Source organism: Chiloscyllium punctatum, chromosome 19 (assembly GCF_047496795.1).
Source record: "Chiloscyllium punctatum isolate Juve2018m chromosome 19, sChiPun1.3, whole genome shotgun sequence".
Taxonomy (NCBI): domain Eukaryota; kingdom Metazoa; phylum Chordata; class Chondrichthyes; order Orectolobiformes; family Hemiscylliidae; genus Chiloscyllium; species Chiloscyllium punctatum.
The window spans coordinates 57,748,586-57,768,861 of NC_092757.1; positions in this window are offsets into that span (position 1 = coordinate 57,748,586).

Consider the following 20,276-nt stretch of genomic DNA (forward strand, 5'->3'; position numbering starts at 1 on the left):
TCATTTTGTTATTACAATATTAGTGTTTACTGATTATCAGTGATTAGAGATAATTAGGGAAAGCATTGTCTGCCAGTAATTTGGGGCTTAAGGGTTTGGTCATATGAAAAAAATGTCAATGGGAACAAATTGGTCACATGCAGACACGATACAGCCAAAATGTACACTCAATTCTCCCCCTCCTATTGATCTCCTGCAAATTATAGAGGAAATCCTTTATGTCAATGTGAGGAGAAAGGAATTCTAGAACTTTCTCTTCTGACCCTTAAAGGATGCTAACTATTGACGACTTTAGTACCAGATAATATGGGTCAATGTTGGCCCCATTCAATCACTTGTGCACTTCTTTGAAGGCTGAGGGCAAATAAACTGCTCTCTCTTAATCTATTCCAGAAGTCAACAAATCTACAAAATCTGGCATCTAAACCAATATAACATTTTCTGATTTTGTACTCATGTCCTCAGTCCACTGCTCTCCATCGACCTGAAGTTACCCATCTTCTCATAAAGAGTCCGTGTCTTTACTATTTTAACATTTTTGGTTCCATTCCTCACAACCCCAACAGATCTCCAGTGAAAGGATCACAGTTCCCTGAATCTTATAGTAACTCTGGGTGAAATTGTCCCAGCCTCTGAAAGATGGTTGGGAAAATATGGTGAGATTGAAATAATAAAGTTCTCAACATTGAGCAACAGAAGTGTGTTTTGAGCATAAGGTTTTAATAGTAAGGTGAGGGTCTCACTGGTAAACAATAAGGGGCCTATTAACCTGCATTAACATCTCATTATTGCCTAATCTCACCTCATTTCCAAGCAAGTGACTGTTTTCCCAGGTCATGGAGTGACACTAAATAATGGCAATTCCTAATGTGAGATTACTGGCAGCTCCAATATATCACTTGTTCCCCCAGATCTCCATGTTAGCCAGCAATCCCCAACATTACATGGCACACTTGGTGGGTAATGATCCACAAAATCTGGCATCTAAACCAATATAACATTTTCTGATTTTGTACTCATGTCCTCAGTCCACCGCTCTCCATCGACCTGAAGTTACCCATCTTCTCATAAAGAGTCCGTGTCTTTACTATTTTAACATTTTTGGCTCCACCCTCACTGGAGGCTGTCATTGGTCATGCACCAATCTCACCACATTATCATGGCATGTCTCTGGCTCCCATATTGTACAGTTCACCACTTCAATGCTGCACTTTGGAGCTCACCCACAGCTTACATGGCAAAGCTGCTGCCAGGCCACTTTTCACACAGAGACAGGCATTTCATCCATCATGTCATTCATCCAGTGAGCACGGTGTAATGTCATCACCAAATGAGGGTGTCAACTGCTAGACTACTCAAGGGCCAAGCTGCCACAGATTGTACCCACATTGGGCTAAGATCACCAGTTCATAATGCAGCTAACTTCATTAATATGGAAGGGCTCCAATCAGTCAATGACCATGTCATCTGTGATCATCACCTACCACACCTTGTGAGCCTGTATCAGGTATCCTGGAAGCTGCCCTGATGCCTAAATCCTTAGTAACTCCCAACTTCCTACTTCATTTCAAGGGCTGGTTGTGCTTTACATGTGTATCTGCAGGAACACAAAAGTACCCTCTGTAACCACCAGCTGATGACTCCATTAAAAAAGCCCCAAGCTGAGGCTAGGTGCAGATATGATGCACCCCTCTCTGTCACCAGAGTCTTCATGCAAGAGTCTACTACATAGAATCATAGGATCCCTACTGTGTGGAAACATGCAATTCAGCCCATCAAATCTACACCAACCCTCTAAAGTGCATCAAACCACCTTCCTATCCCTATGATCCTGCATTCCTCATGGCCAATCCACCTGTCCTACACACTTTTTGACTGTGGGAGGAAACAAGAGCACCCAAAGGAAACCCATGCAGACATGGGAAGAATGTACAAACTCCACACAGACAGTTGCCCTAGGGTGGTATCAAACCAGGATCCCTGGTGCTGTGAAGCAGCAGTGCTAACCACTGAGCCATCTGCCTCCTCATAATCATTGCACATTGTGATGTGTACAACTAGAGCAGGCAAAGAGGGGATGTGATGAACTCTAAAGAGTTTAGAGTGTAGCTCCAACCTGAATTGTGGATAGTCAGCATGGCTTTATGCACAGGAACCTGTGTCTCCCTAACTTGACTGAGTTTTTTGAAGGACTAACGAAGAGCATTGATGAAGATAGACATTGTCTATATGGACTTCAGCAAGGTGTTTGACAAGGTTCAACACAGTAGATTTGTTAGCAAGGTTTGATCACGTGGGATCCAGGAAGACCGAGCCAATTGGATGCAAAATTGGCTCAAAGGTAGAACACAGAGGGTGGTGGTGGAGGGTTGTTTTTCGGACTGGAGGCCCGTGACCAGCGGTGTGCCACAAGGATCGGTACTGGGTCCACTGTTTTTTGTCATTTAATTCAATCAGTTGGATGTGACCAAAGGAGGTACAGTTAGTAAGTTTGCAGATGACACTAAAATTGGAGGTGTAGTGGACAGTGAAGAGGGTTACCTCAGATTACAAAGGGGCCTTGACCAGATGGGCTAATGGGCCAAGGAGTGGCAGATGGAGTTTAATTCAGATAAATGAGAGGTGTTGCATTTTGGAAAGGCAAACCAGGGCAGAATGTATACATGTAATGGTAGGTCCCTGGGGAACGATGCTGAACAAAGAGACCTAGGGGTGCAGGTGTATAGTTCCTTGAAAGCGGAGTCTCAGGTAGACAGGGTGGTGAAGGTGGTGATTGGCACACACCTTCATTGGTCAGTGCACTATGTATAGGAGTCGGGATGTGATGTTGCGGCTGTACAGGACATTGATGATGCCACTTTTGGAGTGCTGCGTGCTATTCTGGTCTCCTTGCTATAGAAAAGGTGTTGTGAAATTTGAAAGGGTTCAGAAAAGATTTACAAGGATGTTGCCAGGGTTGGAGGATTTGAGCTATAGGGAGGGGCTGTACAGGCTGGGGCTGTTTTCCCTGGAGCGTCAGAGGCTGAGGGGTGACCTTATAGAGGTTTATAAAATCATGAGGAGCATGGATAAGGTAAATAGACAAGGTTTTTTTTTGCCTAAGGTAGGGGAGTCCAAAACTAGAGGTCATAAATTTAAGGTGAGAGGAGAAAGATTTAAAAGGAATTTAAGGGGTAACTTTTTCACGCAGAGGGTGGAGTGTGTATGGAATGAGCTGCTAGATGAAGTGGTGGAGGTTGGTACAATTACAATAAGGACATCTGGATGGGTACATGAATAGGAAGGGTTTAGAAGGATATAGGCCAAATGCTGCAAATGGGACTAGAGTCCTGTAGAATATTTGATCAGCGTGGACGAGTGAGACAGAAGAGTCTGTTTCTGTGCTGTACAGCTCTAGACTTCATGAAGACATTGAGCAGGAGGAACATGCCTCCATAATAATAGAGCAGAGCACAGTCAGAGAGGCAGGACCGAATTAACAGCCAGGTCAAATAGATCTGAGCTGGGTGAGGTTATCAATCTTTGACTATAAATGCCTTGATGTTGGGAAGGCTTGTAGCCCTCACAGCCCTGCATTTTCCTGAATGCAAATGTCAAATAAAAGATAACATTATTAATTATTTGAAGGCTTTACAACATCTGATGCTCCCATATTCAACAATGGTTAGAGACAAAAAAAAAACTGCAGATGCTGGAATCCAAGATATATAGGCAGGAGGCTGGAAGAACACAGACAACATCAGGAAGTGGAGAAGTTAATGTTTCAGGTGTAGCCCTGAGGAAGGGTTATACCCGAAATGTTGACTTCTCCCCCTCCTGATGCTGCCTGGCTTGCTGGGTTCTTCCAGCCTCCTGCCTGTCTACTCATATTCAACAACGGCAAGAAGTTATGTTGCAGTGGGTATTAGGGAAAGAGTAATACTCCGTCAGGCCACATTTTAACATCATGGAGCACTGAGGAGTGAATTCACTGTAGCTTAATTCTTGTAGCCTCAGCTAAAATCACAGTCAGTCAGACAGATGATGATGTAAACAGCTAATTTATTTACAAAGGTGATCTTCTATTTACAACTAAGTGTCATCTGGGCCATCTATCTACCTTCAGAAAGTGCTCTTTATCCTGGCTTTTCCTCTATATTGCGGTACAATGCAGGGATCAGTAGCTGGGAAGGATGGAGGCTGCCCTACAGTGGAACACATTGGCCTCGGAGGTGACTCTGGGGCTCAGAGGGCTCTGACATGCTGAGAATATCCTGGTCAGATTCAGGCTCACCCTTCTCAGCCTGAACTTCAATCGGTTTGGGGCCCACAGATAGTATGGAGGTGGAGGAGCAGGTCTCTCTGGAGGTTACTGAGAGGTGACCACTGAGAGGGGTGAGGGTGGTGTGATATGTGGTTCCTGTTCTATGGATGCCTGCTTGCAGTACCCTGTCTCCTCATGAGAGGGCGCACCTGATGGGAGGTCAAGGTCTTACCTTGTTGTTGATGGAGAACAACAATGGCTAAAATGATTTAGTTCATGTCTGCAAGCCTATCTGGCGACCAAACCGCATTCTACTAGTCCTGACACTCCATGGCAACCACCAAGGTGTCCATGATCACAGTCAGACATACACATGCCAGGGCCAGCATGGGACAGCAAATGAAAGGAGACTGCTTCAACATTCAATCCAGTTTCCTGAGTGTTTCTGACAAACTTGCCTGCAGTTCCTGTGATTGCTTGTGCATTTTGGTGAAGTTATGAATGACTGCTGTCATGTGATCCTCTCCTGCCTGGGGCTGGGCTGATGCTAGCTGTGCTCTGAGTGCCAATGATCTGGGTTGTTTCCTCCTCAGCCAGCTATGGAAGCATGCCAGAGATGTGCTCCTGAGTTTAATCTAGCCAGAGTACTTGAGGCATCAGAACCTAATCTGGTGAAGGATGCAGAATGTAGCCTTGCCAGGACTTCCTCTGAGGTGGAAGTGAACCCAACGTCTGGAGGGACTGGTCTCTTGTGGACAAGATTCTGGATTAGTGGTGCTGGAAGAGCACAGCAGTTCAGGCAGCATCCAACGAGCAGCGAAATCGACGTTTCGGGCAAAAGCCCTTCATCAGGAATAAAGGCAGTGAGCCTGAAGCGTGGAGAGATAAGCTAGAGGAGGGTGGGGGTGGGGAGAGAGTAGCATAGAGTACAATGGGTGAGTGGGGGAGGAGATGAAGGTGATAGGTCAAGGAGGAGAGGGTGGAGTGGATAGGTGGAAAAGAAGATAGGCAGGTTGGACAAGTCCGGACAAGTCAAGGAGACAGTTACTGAGCTGGAAGTTTGAAACTAGGATGAGGTGGGGGAAGGGGAAATGAGGAAGCTGTTGAAGTCCACATTGATGCCCTGGGGTTGAAGTGTTCCGAGGCGGAAGATGAGGCGTTCTTCCTCCAGGCGTCTGGCGGTGAGGAAGCGGCGGTGAAGGAGGCCCAGGACCTCCATGTCCTCGGCAGAGTGGGGGGGGAGTTGAAATGTTGGGCCACGGGGCGGTTTGGTTGATTGGTGCGGGTGTCTCGGCGATGATCCCTAAAGCGCTCTGCTAGGAGGCGCCCCTTTAGGGAACATCTCCGAGACACCCGCACCAATCAACCAAACCGCCCCGTGGCCCAACATTTCAACTCCCCCTCCCACTCTGCCGAGGACATGGAGGTCCTGGGCCTCCTTCACCGCCGCTCCCTCACCACCAGACGCCTGGAGGAAGAACGCCTCATCTTCCGCCTCGGAACACTTCAACCCCAGGGCATCAATGTGGACTTCAACAGCTTCCTCATTTCCCCTTCCCCCACCTCATCCTAGTTTCAAACTTCCAGCTCAGTAACTGTCTCCTTGACTTGTCCGGACTTGTCCAACCTGCCTATCTTCTTTTCCACCTATCCACTCCACCCTCTCCTCCTTGACCTATCACCTTCATCTCCTCCCCCACTCACCCATTGTACTCTATGCTACTCTCTCCCCACCCCCACCCTCCTCTAGCTTATCTCTCCACGCTTCAGGCTCACTGCCTTTATTCCTGATGAAGGGCTTTTGCCCGAAACGTCGATTTCGCTGCTCGTTGGATGCTGCCTGAACTGCTGTGCTCTTCCAGCACCACTAATCCAGTATTTGGTTTTCAGCATCTGCAGTCATTGTTTTTATCTTGTGGACAAGAGCCATGGGGTGCATAAGACCAGGAAGAGAATGAATTGCTCAAGAGGGCTGACGGATTGAACATTTTGTGAACTCATTCACCATGGTGGTAACAGGGGATTGTGCAGTACAGCACTGTACAGCTTGTTTGATTGCCAGGACATGGAGATCTCAGCTGTCCATCAGGAATGGTCTCTATCCTCTCCCACAGAACTTGACAATCCTCTCCTCATCTGAGGTAAAGTGACTAATGTCAGCCACCCAACCACCCAGACTGGGGAAGAAAGGGAGGGTAGGAGGGAGATGAAAATGGCTGGCTCAGCTGTTAGTGTTGGCATAGGTAGAGGGAAGGGAGTGAGGCACAGTGAGTGAACGAGAAGGAAGCGCAGAGGGCATGAAGGGTTAGTAGATTGGGGGGCATGGGGTGGTAGAGAACCATTGAGGGAAGATGCTGCATGCAATAGTGAGACTGGTAAACCTTTAGCCACAGTGGGATGTGGGGTGTTAACAGAGTTGAAGTGAGTTTGAGGCAGAGAGTGAAGACAGTGCCACTTATTCTTAAGCAGCACAAACGGTCACAGATCTTCTTGTGACCTTGCTGCCCATCCCTCCAGAGTCAATTTGTTTAAAGCTGGAAGGGTTTGGTACCATGGCCTCCTCATCACCAAGACTCTCAGATCCTGCTACAAAAGCAAGGCATCAATTTGCCTCTGGGGGGGGGGGGGGGGGGGGGGGGAACAATTTTCCTTCTGAAGAGGTGCCAATCTGTGAAGGGCAATTCCAGCCTTATAGCATTGAAAATGGTGCGCACTTGGAGTTTATAGATAGCTCCTGCAATAAGAAGGCCGCTGCACTGGAGCAACTGAGAGCAGAGGCCACGGAAGCCGCCTGCTTAATGAGGTTTACAGTGGAAAACTATGTGAGAAATCTCACTGGAGCTCACAGAGGGAATCCCTCACTAAACTCCCTGAAATTGACACTTTGCCAAATTTTGCAAGAATTCAGCCCACAAAGATCCGATTGATTTTGAGAGCCTCTCGATAGCCCTTCCCTTGGCCCCACCGTGAAATGGCGATGTTGTGGAAATTCTCCACGTGTTCCTTCATTTAGTGCTTTCCAGATGTTGAAACAGACTGGTGATAATTTTCTGAAGACATTGTTTGTCATACGTGAAAAGGGATGTCTGTGTATTTCTGCCAAAATTTCTCTTTACATGTCTCATTGATTTTCTCCAGTCAAATACTTATGGCCAATCTTTCACACCGTGTGTCAAGAGTGATTTGTGCAGAGTGCTTCACCAACCTGTTCTGCTCCTGTGGCTGACAGGGCTCGATCACAAGTGGACCCAGGGACACTCTCAGAGATATTCTCTCAGACTCATAGAAGAACCAGTGGAAATCCTGGAGCAACCTCAGGCTGAGACATAACGTCAACTTTACAGAAACCGGATCAGCTAGATCCCAGGAGAAAATGTCCAAAATCATAGCTTACTGGTGGTAGAAATTTTAATTTGAAAGCTTTGAGGGAAGATTGGCAAACGATTAAAGGCTTCTACATTTACCAGAGCTAGAATTTGCTCTTCATTTTAATGACACTGTTCTCTGTCATATGTGTTCATATTGCTACGTCATAACCATAGCTCAGTAAAGAAAGATTATATTTTATAAATAATAGACAGTTCAACTGGAGTTTGACCTTGGGAAGCTGATACATCATCTGTTCCATCCTGTCATTTTAACATTAGAAGGCTCAAGGCCCAAGTTTCATTCTGGGGTATTGAGCACAGGATGTTGGCTGGCACTTTAGTGTGGCACTTGGGGGCCAAATCTGAGGGACAATCTTTTGGATCATGTGATAAGCTGAGCCCCCAATTGCCCTTGTAGGTGGGTATAAAAGAGACCATGGTCAATGTTCTCTTTAATTCATTCGCAGGATGTGGGCATCACTGTCTGACCCTGTCCTGTCCCTAATTGTCCTTGAGAACTGCCTTCTTGAACTGTTGCAGTAGACCCACGATGCCCTTAGGGAGGAAATTCTAAGATTTTGACCAAGCAACACTAGGTCAATATGTTTCCAAGTCAAGTGAGTGACTTGGAGGGGAACCTGTTCCTATGTATCTACTGTCCTTGTTTTTCTGGATGGCAGTGATCATGAATTTGGGAGGAACTATCTAAAGAGCCGAGGTAAATTTTGTAGACAATACACACTGCTGTTGAGCGTTGGTGCTGGAGGGGGTGGGTGTTTGTGAATGTGGTGCCATTCAAGTGGTCTGCTTTGTACCAGATGATATCAAGTGTTGTTGGAGCTGCTTTCATCCAGACTATCAATCATATTCCTGACTTGTGCCTTGTAGAGAGTGGGTAGACAGTAGGAGTCAAGAGGTGAATTACTCAGTGTAGGATGCTTAGCCTCTGACTTGTTCTTGTAGACACAGTGTTTATATGGCTGGTCTAGTTCAATTTCTGTGCAATAGCAACCTCCTAGATGTTGATAGTGGGGGTTGTTTTAACATGACTCCCCACAGTGTGGAAACAGGCCCTTCGGCCCACACTGATCAGTCCACACTGATCCTCCAAAGAGCAATCCACCCAGACCCCCCCCCGCCCCCGCCGACTAATGCACCTAACACTATGGGCAATTTAGCATGGCCAATTCACCTGACCTGCACATCTTTGGACTGTGGGGGTAAACCGGAGCACCCGGAGGAAACCCACACAGACACGGGGAGAACGTGCAAAATCCACACAGACAGTTGCCCAAGGCTGGAATCGAACCTGGGACCCTGATGCTGTGAGACAGCAGTGTTAACTACTGAAGCATCATGCCCCCCAATGCAATGTTAGAGCCATTGAATATCAAACGGTGATGGTTAAATTCACTTTTTTTGGAGATCGCGATTCCTTGGCATTTTTGAAGTGCAAATATTACTTACTGCTTGTCAGATCTTGTTGCATTTGAACATGGACAGCTTCAGTGTCTGATGAGTCACAAATGGTACTGAACTTTGTGCAATCATCAGTGAATATCCCCAATCCTGCCCTCATGTTAGAGGGAAGGTCATTGAGGGAAGCAGCTAAAGATGGTTGGGCCTAGCACACTGCTCTGAGAAACTCCTGCAGAGATGTCTGGGAGCTGCTCCTAGCATGCCTCCTGCACTGCTCATGGAGCCAGACTTGATGGTAATGGTAGACTGGGGCGATGTGCTAAGCTACGTTATGTTGGAGAACAATTCTGCTTCTGCTAATGGCCCATAGCCCTTTCTTGAGTTGCTAGATCTTCTTGAAGTCTATCCTATTTAGCAAACAACATGATGTAGTATATTTTTAATGTGAAGGCAGGAATTTGTCTCCACAAGGACAGTGCAGTGGTCACTCTTACCTATATTGTTGTGGACAGATGCATCTACGGAAGGCAGATTGGTGAGTATGAGGTTGAGCAGCTTTGTCTCTTAGGACACAGCCAGCTTGGTCAGTGGTGATGTTGAAGTTCCTCTCCCTGGGTATATCCTGCTTTCTTGCCACCTTCAGTGCTTCCTCCAAATGGTGTTCAACATGGAGGAGTACTGGTTCATCACCAAGGGAGGGCCTGAGTTAGTAATTAGCAGGAGCTGATAATTAGCATTTCTTGTTTGTGCATAAATTACACGTAATCTTAAGTTCCCATTTCCCACAATAGAACAGCAGATCTCACTTCAGTAGCAATGTCCTTTAGGATGTGGGGAGCTCATCTCTCTTTCTTTTATTTCTAACCGAGTTGACACCAGGCCACAAGTAGCAATCCAGGTGTCATGCTAGTGCACCCTGAAGGGATATGGTAAGAGACTAGCCAAGCATAAGGTGGAAAAATGGAGGAATTAAGAGTGAGTAAACAGGCCCCTGCTATGGGAATGTGGAGAGGGTATTAGGATTCTCTTTCGGGTTCAATTTCACATGGAGCAGCTATACAAGAGGTGGGGGGGGGGGAGGGAATTGATGGTGAGAACACAAAGGATTCATTTCCACTTTTGATGTATTCAGGAAGAATGCTGAAAATGAATGTTCATTGTAGATCATTTGGATGTTTTGCCGATTTGATATGGTGGATATTAGCTGGAGCTCACTTGTGCTGAAAAATATAGACACAGACTAAAAGAAAGGCTATTGATGAAGGTACGTACTGTGTAGTGTTGTCTCTATATAGAAAAGCTTGTATACATATAAGGGCCATAATCCCACATTATACCATTCACTACCTGGCTTTCTGAGCTGTGACAAAGAGAAACATTAAAGATTAGATCTGTCCCCATGGCAAAAGGCTGTTACCCATGGCCTTGAAGCTACGGTGCACTTTTGCATTGGAAACTATGTTGAACCCCTCAGCTTGTATGTCTGATGTAGAATGAGTGCAGGAACTATCAAACTATGTTGCGGAGCAGAGGTTAGTAAGACATAACCCAATCACCCCTCCTTACCTGATCACAATAGTATGAAGAAAAATGTTACTACATTTCCTGTCATATTCAAATTGAAATGATTTCCAATGAACTATATTTTTGAATCAAAGTCGTGACAAGATCAGTTTGCAGTTCAAGTTTCCAGTAAACTCATTGGCACAATCACAAGCATAAAATCGTTCATGCGCTGGCTGATGAGATTGTACACAATTGTTTTGTTTTGAATTAAGATGTGCAAAAGAGTGACAACTTAATACAATTTTCTTTCTTTAAAAGTGACCAGTATTCTGCCTGTGAATTATGCAATTTAAAATTGCTGCAAGTAAGTAAAAAATCTATACTGAGCCACTGAATAATTTCTTCGGTGGACACTTGTCAATTTCTTCAAAATTTAATATATTTTAATATGGAAAAGCTTTTAAAACTTGTCTACCAATGTCTGGGCACTGAAGAAGGTCAGAGGCATTTGATGAGCTTTATCAAACTAGTAGAGTGAGCATAATTCCAGTTCAGCTGAATTTAATTTGGAATCAGCTTAAAAGATCATTGAAAAAACAAGCATAAGTGGTTTTGCGCATAAGTCAGGTTTGTGGTCCCCCAGTTCTTTGTGTTTGTTGGCCAATTGGAGCCAGGTTGTTGGAATACTACTGGCAAAAGCAAATGGAAAATGTGCCTCCAGTTTGTGGCTCTATCACTTCATGGTACAGGAAGCTATTCAAGTCGGGGGTTGGGGAGGGGGGGGTGCTAGAGGGAATGTAATGGTGGTATGGTGAGGGCAGATTACACTGCTTATTGCACAAATTCAGATCGCCCTGTGTCAGGCTTCAGACTATCTGCCCAGGCTCAGAAGAGGAATTTGAAGTGCGAGCAGTGGGTCTGATCATTGTAGTTCATTGTATCACTGTAGATAGCAACAACATTGTATCAGCTCCTTGGATGCTGCCTGAACTGCTGTGCTCTTCCAGCACCACTAATCCAGAATCTGGTTTCCAGCATCTGCAGTCATTGTTTTTACAACATTGTATCACTGTAGATAGCAACAATATTGTATCACTGTAGATAGTAACAACAAAGGCCGAACAATGAAAGAGTTTCAGCACACTAACGATTTTTTAAATGAAAATGCCACTTAGGTAGCAGCGACAATAGTATGATTAAATATAACATTCAATTTGAAAGGGAAAGAGGAGTCCTAGGATTTTGATCAAAACATTAAATAAGATTAATTATGAGGAGATGAAAGCGGAGCTGGCTAAGGTGAATTAGAAAATTAGGTTAAAAGATAGGTCGATAGAGATGCAATGGTAGACGTTTAACAGGTTTTTTCAGAATACACCGATTAGATACAGTCCAAGTAGGAAGAAAATTTCCAAGGAATGGAGCTTCCAACTGTGGTTCACTAGAAATGTTAAAGACAGTATCTAATTTGAACAAAAAGTACAGAACAGTGCAAAGATAAATGATAGTTCAGAGATTGAACAGGGTTTAAAAGAGAGCAAAGTGTGATCAAAAAAGGAAATAATTAGAATTAGAATTAGTTCTATTGTCACATGTACTCACATGAGTACAGAGAAAAGTTTACAAGTCACTACTCGTGGCACCATCTTAGGTACCAAGGTACCTGGGTGCAAATGCTTTGGACAAAAACAATTAGAAAATAATGAAACATAAAGTCCAGCATTACAAGCCTTCAAAAGGACAAAAATAAAGAGATAAAAAGTTTGGAATAACAGTCCTTCCACAATTACATAATGAAAGAAAATAAAATAAATTAAGAGAATTTAAGTTGAAGTCCACTTAGTCCAATTCATTAATTAGAGTAATTAGCGCACGAACGATAGCTAGCCCGAAATATTAGAATACTCTTATAAAAAATTTTAACTAAGTGAGCACTGGTCCTCTAGAAAGTGAGTTAGGAGATTTAATACTGGGAAACCAGGACATGGCAGATAAATTGCACAGAAATTTTGCACCTGCCTTTACTAGAGAGTGTACAAGTAAAATCCCAGAAATAGTGACAAATTAGGAAATGGAAGTGAAGAAGGAACTGAGATAAGCCACTGTCAACATGGAAGTAATACTGGGTAAAGGGTTGGAGCTGCAAGCTGACAAGTTGGACTTCAGACTCGGATCTTAAATGAAGTCATAGTACATTGATTCTAATTCTCTCAAACTTGATTTCAGGAAGAACCCATCGGATTGGGAGATAACAAATGTGACTCATTTATTTTTAAAACAGAAAGCAGGAAGCTACAAAGCCAGTCAGTCTTAACGTCTGTCACAAGGAAAACATTAGCTGGTTTATTAATGGAATTATAAAAGGACATTTAGGTAAGTTCAAGGTCATCAGGCAGGGTCAACATCACTTTGTGAAGGGAAATCACGTTTGACCAGTCTATTGGAGTTCTTAGAGGAGGTACCAGGGAAAGTAACCTGGGCTCCAGACATTAAACCACATTGAGGGAGAATAACTTGGGATCAACTGGTAGTGTGAAGTATTAAATTAACAAATGTAGAGGAAGCTTGACCCTGCGACTAACTTGTGGTCTCAAAGCTCTTGATACTGAATCTAGAGTAGGCATCATCTTACCAAGATTAACCTTTAGTAATTAACAGAAAGAATTGCAGTCACTACATATATAAGAAATGCACATAAATACAGTTTCACTAAGGAAGAAAACGCACTTCTGATTTGATAGCAGGTGACAGATGACCAGGAGGTGGCAGACTATAGATCGCAGCCTTTGTTTCTATTTCCAATTTACTGCTGTCTGCCTGAGGGCGCTGACTCAAGCTAAGCTGTGGCTCAACAGTATTGGCTGTTCTCCAGTACTGAACCAAAGCTGTTTCCAAGACAATGTACAGTGCTCCAGGACTTAAACCCAAGCTAGGGTACAAATCCATGTTACTGGCAGTCCCCCAGTACTGAACCCAAGCTGGAATACAATTCAGAGATAACACACAGTTCTCCAATCCTTACTGGGATATAATTCTGAGAGTTTGAATGGTCCCCCAGAGCCGTGGACACTCAGTCAGGGATGCAGACATTCTTCACGCTTCTAATGCAAGGATGGGATTGATTCTATGATTGCTCAAGATAAGCTTTGAACCCACTCAAAACCCCCATTCACCTACACAAATCGCGCCCTGAGGTTTTAGTATTTATCTCAAGTAGGCAGCGTGTTTCACCTCCCAGTCTAACTAGAAGAGGTGTGAGAAATGTGATCCCATTCTTATCTGTGTTCCTACCTATACGTCACATCAGAATCACAGTCCCTTTTCACTTGGCCCAAGTTGCTGAGGTTAATTACAGCTCTCCTGATTGCCCTGCAGGCTGGCGTCAGACAATCGAACACTTTCTGTCAAATAAACCTGGAATCTCTTGGTCTGTCTGGCACAGCACCAAACCATGAGAAGTATTTACCCATAGAGCCGCAGAGGACACCTGAGCCCAGTCTTTCTGTCCACGGTGCTAACCTACTGCAGAGATGTGAGCTCGCAGTTGCTTTACACACCTGAATGTTATTAATCTTTTGATTCCAGGTCCTTCAGTATTTGTTTAACTTTATTATTGTAAAATCCAAAAGCTGTGCTGTTTATGCAGAAAGAGATTCCTTTGATGAGGAAACTGGCTGTAATTTTGTTTTTCCAAATGGAGCCAGTTTAATTTCAAACCAGGGGCTCTCTATCCCCCGAGAGTATCCACCAACGCACTGTGGCAACTTCAATCAGTTTCGGACAGGCTGGTGGAGAATGTGTTAGGGAAGAATTGTCCATAGGTATAAATGAACACAGCCTGAAAAAAAGCTCCCTTTGGAATATTGGCATGTGCTTCCTAGTTGATCCACAGTTCCAGCAATTCACTCCTAGTCTCCTGTGTGATGGGCTTATTGGAATCAGAGCAATAGTAGACCATTCAGCCCCTCAAGCCTGTCTGAACATTCTACAAAAACCTTGCCTGATCTGCCCCAGGCCTCACTTTTTTTTTGTGCCAGTTACTCATTGCCCTTAACTCCTCAATATTACAAAACTATCCACTTCTTGTTTAAAGACCTTCAGTGACCTTCCCTCCACAATTCTCATGGGTGGAGAATTCCACACGTTCACTACACCCTGAGAGAAGAAACTCCTTCTTATCTCAGTTTTAAATGGGTGTCCCATAACTATGACACCTAGTTTGAGAATCCCCCTCGAACGGAAACATATTCTCAGCGTCTATCCTGTCGGGCCCCGTCAGGATCTTGTATGTTTCAATAAGGACAACCCTCACTCATCAGAGCTGAAGTGAATAAAAGCTTAATCTGTTTAGCCATTCCTGATATGTCAAGCCCTACTTCCTAGGAATCAGCCAAGTGAATCTCTTTTGAACAACCTCCAATACCTGTTTCTCATTTTTCAAATACAGGAGCAAATCCTGTGCACGGTATTCAAATGTAGCCTCACCAATATCCTATATAGTTGTAACAGGACTTCCCTGTTTTTAAACTCAAAGTCCCTAGCAATAAAAGGCTAAAATTCTTAATTACTTGCTGCATCTGCATGCTAACATTTTGTGTTTCATGCACAAGAACACCCAGATCCCTTTGCACTGTCCTGTCAAAGTAAAATAATAGTCTTCCTTTGGATTAATTCTGCCTCTCACTTTCCTACACTAAACAGCATCTGCCAATTTCTTGCTCATTTACTCAATGGATATATCCGTACAGATTGCTTACTTCCTCACAACATGCCCTCCCAACTATTTTTATATTATCAGCAAATTTGGATACATTGCACTCTGCCCTTCTTCCACCTCATTCATATAGATATTATGTTCCTATGGCACTTCATGAGATAGGTCAGTCCAATCTGAAAAAGACCCATTAATCCTGAATCTCTATCTTCTGTGGGTTAACCAGTCCTCAATCTATGCCAATACATTACCCCCACTACTGTGAGCTCTGATCTTGTGTAATAACCTTCAATGTGGCTCCTTAACAAATACCTTCTGGAAGATGTATTACATCTACTAGTTCCCCTTATCAACTCTGCTTGTCAAAGAGCTCTAGCAAATTAGTCAACTATAATTTCCCTTTCATAAAACCATGCTGATTTTGTTTGACTGCATAAAGCTTTCCTTAAATACTCTGCTATTTTTTTCTTTCATAATAGACTCCAGCATTTTCCCAATGACAGATTTGAGACTAACTGGCCTGTGGTTCACTTTCCTTCTTAAATGGGATGTCCGATTAGCAGTTTTCCCTCTGTGGAGCCCTCCCAGAATCCAGTGAGTTCTGGAATATTTCAACCTAAGCCTCCATTATATCTCCAGCTATTTAATGCTCTTGGATGCAGACAATCAGATCCTGGGGACTTATTTGCTTTTAATCCTGTTAGTTTAACAAATACTTTTCCCCTCATCATAGAAACTATCACAAGATCTTTCCTCCCATTAGTATCTTGCTTATCTGTTATGTTTGTGATGCTTACAGGGTCAGGGAAGACTGATGTAAAATATTGGTTAACTTTTCTGTCATTTGCCAGTTATCTATTCCACAGTTGCATCCTAGAAGGGAGGGGCCCACACTTCCCTGAGCTTTTTTTTTGTTTTTCTATTTCTAACCAATTTAGTTTCACAATCAATTTTCTCCCTCTTTATTAGCTTTTTAACCATCCGCGGTGGGTTTCTAAAAAATTCCCAATCCTCCAGCCTACGACTAGTTTTCACGATGTTGTCTGCCTTAGTTTTTGACTGGATACACCCCTTGATGATTTTTGTTAACCATAAGTCCTTCTCATCCAATCCTACATGTGACCAGAATAAAATTTTACTGAACATTACGAAGTGTTGCTTAAATATTTGCTTCTGCTCATTCACTGATTTTGCCGTTCATCTATTTTCCCAGCCCATTTTAGACAACCTTTTCTTCAGACTTCATAGTTGTCTTTAAGACACTGGTTTGAGACTCAAGTTGCTCTCTCTTAAAATGAAATTGAAATGCTACTATGTTGTGATCTTTAGCCTTAACTGCAAACTCTCATACTAATCCCACCTCATTACACATTACTAGATCTAAAATAAATCCCTAAAATAAATTAGGTTGTCCCTGGGTAGGTTGTGCAATGCTCTAGGAAGCAATCCCTAATACACTTGAGAAACTCAGTTCCATGTTATCTGCTCCCTGATTGTCCATCAATACGCAAATTGTATGGCCTTTCTTCGATGGCTTCATTATTTCCTGGTTTATACATTGTCCTACAGTGAGGCAACTCTTCAGGGGCCTACAGACAACTTCCACCTATTCCCTGTAATTCCTTATTTACATCCAAATCACATCATGATCTATTGCACCTATATCAATATTCACTTCACTGGTACCTTCTTTTATTAAAAAGCTACCCTTGTCCTTCTAGATGAAAGTGGTTATGGGTTTGGAAGGTGCTGTCTCAGAATCTTTGGTGAATTGCAGTGTGTCTTATAGATAGTACACACTGCTGCTACTGAATAGTGGATGTAGTGCCAATCAAGTGGGCTGCTTTATCCTGGATGGTGTCAACCTTCTTGAGTGTTGCTGGAGCTGTACTCATCCAGACAAGTGGATAATTTCTGACTAGTGCCTTATAGATGGTGGCTCTGGGGAGTCAGAAGGTGTGTTACTTGCCACAGTATTCCTAGCCTCTGGCCTGCTATTGTAACCACTGTGTTGTGGTGAGTCAAGTCAAGTTCTGGTGAATGATAACCCCCCCCGGATATTGACAATGGGGGATTCAGTGATGGTAACAGCATTGAATGTCAAAGAGCGGTGATCTGCTTCACAGCGATACTGACTACTGCACACTCCTCCCAGTCCCAATGTAAGGAATTGAAGAAAGTTGAATAGATGAGTGAAAGTTCTAGAATGTTAGAATTGCTCCTCCAACTGGAAATGAGTCAAGAACTCCCAGGAGTTACACTTGGGTCTGCATGGATGATTTTCCGTTGTAATTTTGATTAATCCTACTTAAGTATATGATTAAAGAAATGATATTTGAACATGGATGTTCCAGCTGTATTGATGGATTGTCGGAGTGTGATGTGATGGTTGAGAAACTGTTTGAGAATGGTTAAAAATCACACAACACCAGGTTATAGTCCAACAGGTTTAATTGGAAGCGCACTAGCTTTTGGAGCATCGCTCCTTCATCAGGTGGTAGACTATCTTTGTACACCCCAGTCCAACATCGGCATCTCCAAATCATGTTTGAGAATAGTTTGCATTCATGACGTCCCTCTCTGCGATAATACGTGTTGACACTCCATAGCTATTAATGGGCATGACTCCACTATTCCTGAGAAGAAGCTAACACAAGAAAGTGGCAAGGCCAAGTCAGTATTGTTGTGTTGGTACACACCCAATAATGGGATCATCTCTTGTGGCCCTGGCATCCAGATTTTCCCTTGGCCCACCATGTTCTCCTGATTGGCACGATCACTCTCCTCTTCACCATCAGAGAAAAGGGCAGTATCCACCCAATCTTTCTCTGCCATCCTGTCCCTTCAATGCAGGGCTATGTTGTGTAACACACAGCATCACGTGACCATTAGAGACACTCTCACAAGTGGGTATTACAAAGCACCACCCGATCTGTCCAGGTATCTCAATGGCGTTTTGAGGAGAACAATCGTCTGATCAGTGAGGACCTTGGTGAATGAATGGTTTTCACTCCTCTTGAGGTCTCATGGTGTGTTCTTCCTAAGAGGAATTCTCTGTCCTCCAGAAGCCAACCTTCCAAAACCTGCAAACCATTGAATATCCCTGGCACCTGACAATGTCTCAGTATTTGGGCATCGTGGCAGCTATCTGAATTACCAACTGCACATCAACGAAACAATACCAGTTAGGTACCAGCTGCACATCGAAGAAACAAAATCCTTTCCTGGTTCCAGAATGCCTGGAGATCCAGGAGGCATGTTAATAGCCACATATGGGAGGTCTGTTTTTCCCCATACCTTTGGAAAACCAACAATACGGTCAAAGCCTCTGTCTCTCCCAACCTACCTGGCATTGTCAATAGTAAATAAAATAAATTTGTTGGCACACCTCAACTAGGCATCAGTGATGTGCAGCCATCAGTCAGATACTGCACACATCTCCAGATGAGGCTTGGAGGAACCTTTGGGGGAAAGACTCTGGGTCACAAGCATCTAGGTGTTGAGTCCATCCCACACAATCAGAAGCATTTTCAGCAGCCGGTGTATTACAGGTTGCTATGACTGTTTCCCTGGAGAGCTAGAATTTTCAGTGACCCTGGCACTCTGTCATTTTCAGGTATGTGAGCCTGGGCTGGTTAACTCTAGTAGCTCTAAACTATTGCATCTGCCCATTGCTGGTGCTGGATTGCCGATTTGACTGCATCACTGTCCTCCGTCAACTCCTGACCTTTTTCTTCTGCTCTCTTTTTCAGGAGCCTCCCACTAAATGAAGAATTCTCATTTGGTAACAACGGTGCCCAGCACAAATCCCGTATTGCAAAATCTTGTTTGCAGCGCCCTCATGGACCTTTCTCTCAATGAAAAGCCCTGACACGGTTTTGAAATGAATAGAAATCCAAATTACCAGCCCTAGCAAGATCTCCCAGCACTGTACTGTCAAAGTCAGCCACAGTCCCACTCGCAGCCCTTACACACCCAGTTTTGTCACACTTCCTGATAAATAAAGCAACTCCTCACAAACAAGCATCCTATACAATATGGTGTGCATAACATAAAACCAGTCAATGGCTAATGAATATAGTTGCTTCTTCATGATGTTTTTAGCAGGCCTACTAATTTTAACACTCACCTGACTTCCACATTATTGGGGTCCTGGCATTGTGACGTCATGTTTGCTACCTGACGCCATGACACTGGGCTTTACACATGCACACGTTATGAGCATTCTGATTCCAGAGTGTGAAAATCCTCTTCACCCACTCCAGGCTTGCTTTCCAGTTAGTCTTACTGTAAACTAGCTGTATCTGGTCAGGATCAGATTTAGCTTGAGGCAAGTAGCCAGTCAATGTTCACACATTATGGGATATTACTAGACTGTTAATCCAGAGACCCAGATAATGTTCTGGGTTCGAATCCTGCCACGGCAGATGTTGAAACGTTAATTCAATAAAAATCTGGAATTAAGAATCTAATGATGACCATGAATCTATTGTCGATTGGTGGAAAAGCTAATGTCTTTAGAACGAATTGAACTGGAATGGAATTGCCATCCTTATCTGCTCTGGCCTACATGTGACTCCAGACCAAAAGCAATGTGGTTGACTCTTAAGCACCTTCTAGGTATTCGGGATGGGCAGTAAATGCTGGTCTAGCCAGAGACAGCTTTATAATGTGAATGAATAAAACAAAACATGGACTGATCTTTCAGATAACATATTGGAAGTGACTCTCACAAAGCTGACTTGGTAGAAGAAGTTAGAGGAAGAAAATCTATAACGGAAAATTCCATCTTTCCACGTGGAATAAAGTCAGTCCTTCAAATCCGGAAGGTTGGTTGTCTGGCACCATTAATACCAGTCATAACATATAAAGAGTCTAAAATCATGTCTGGGAACACTACGCCGTGTTTAGGGGAGGATTGCTCTGGTTGACATTTCTAAAATACCATTTCTCATTTCTACAATTTTACAGCAATTCTTATGCGCTGACCTCCCTTCTCACACCCCCACCCCCCTCCATCACTAGC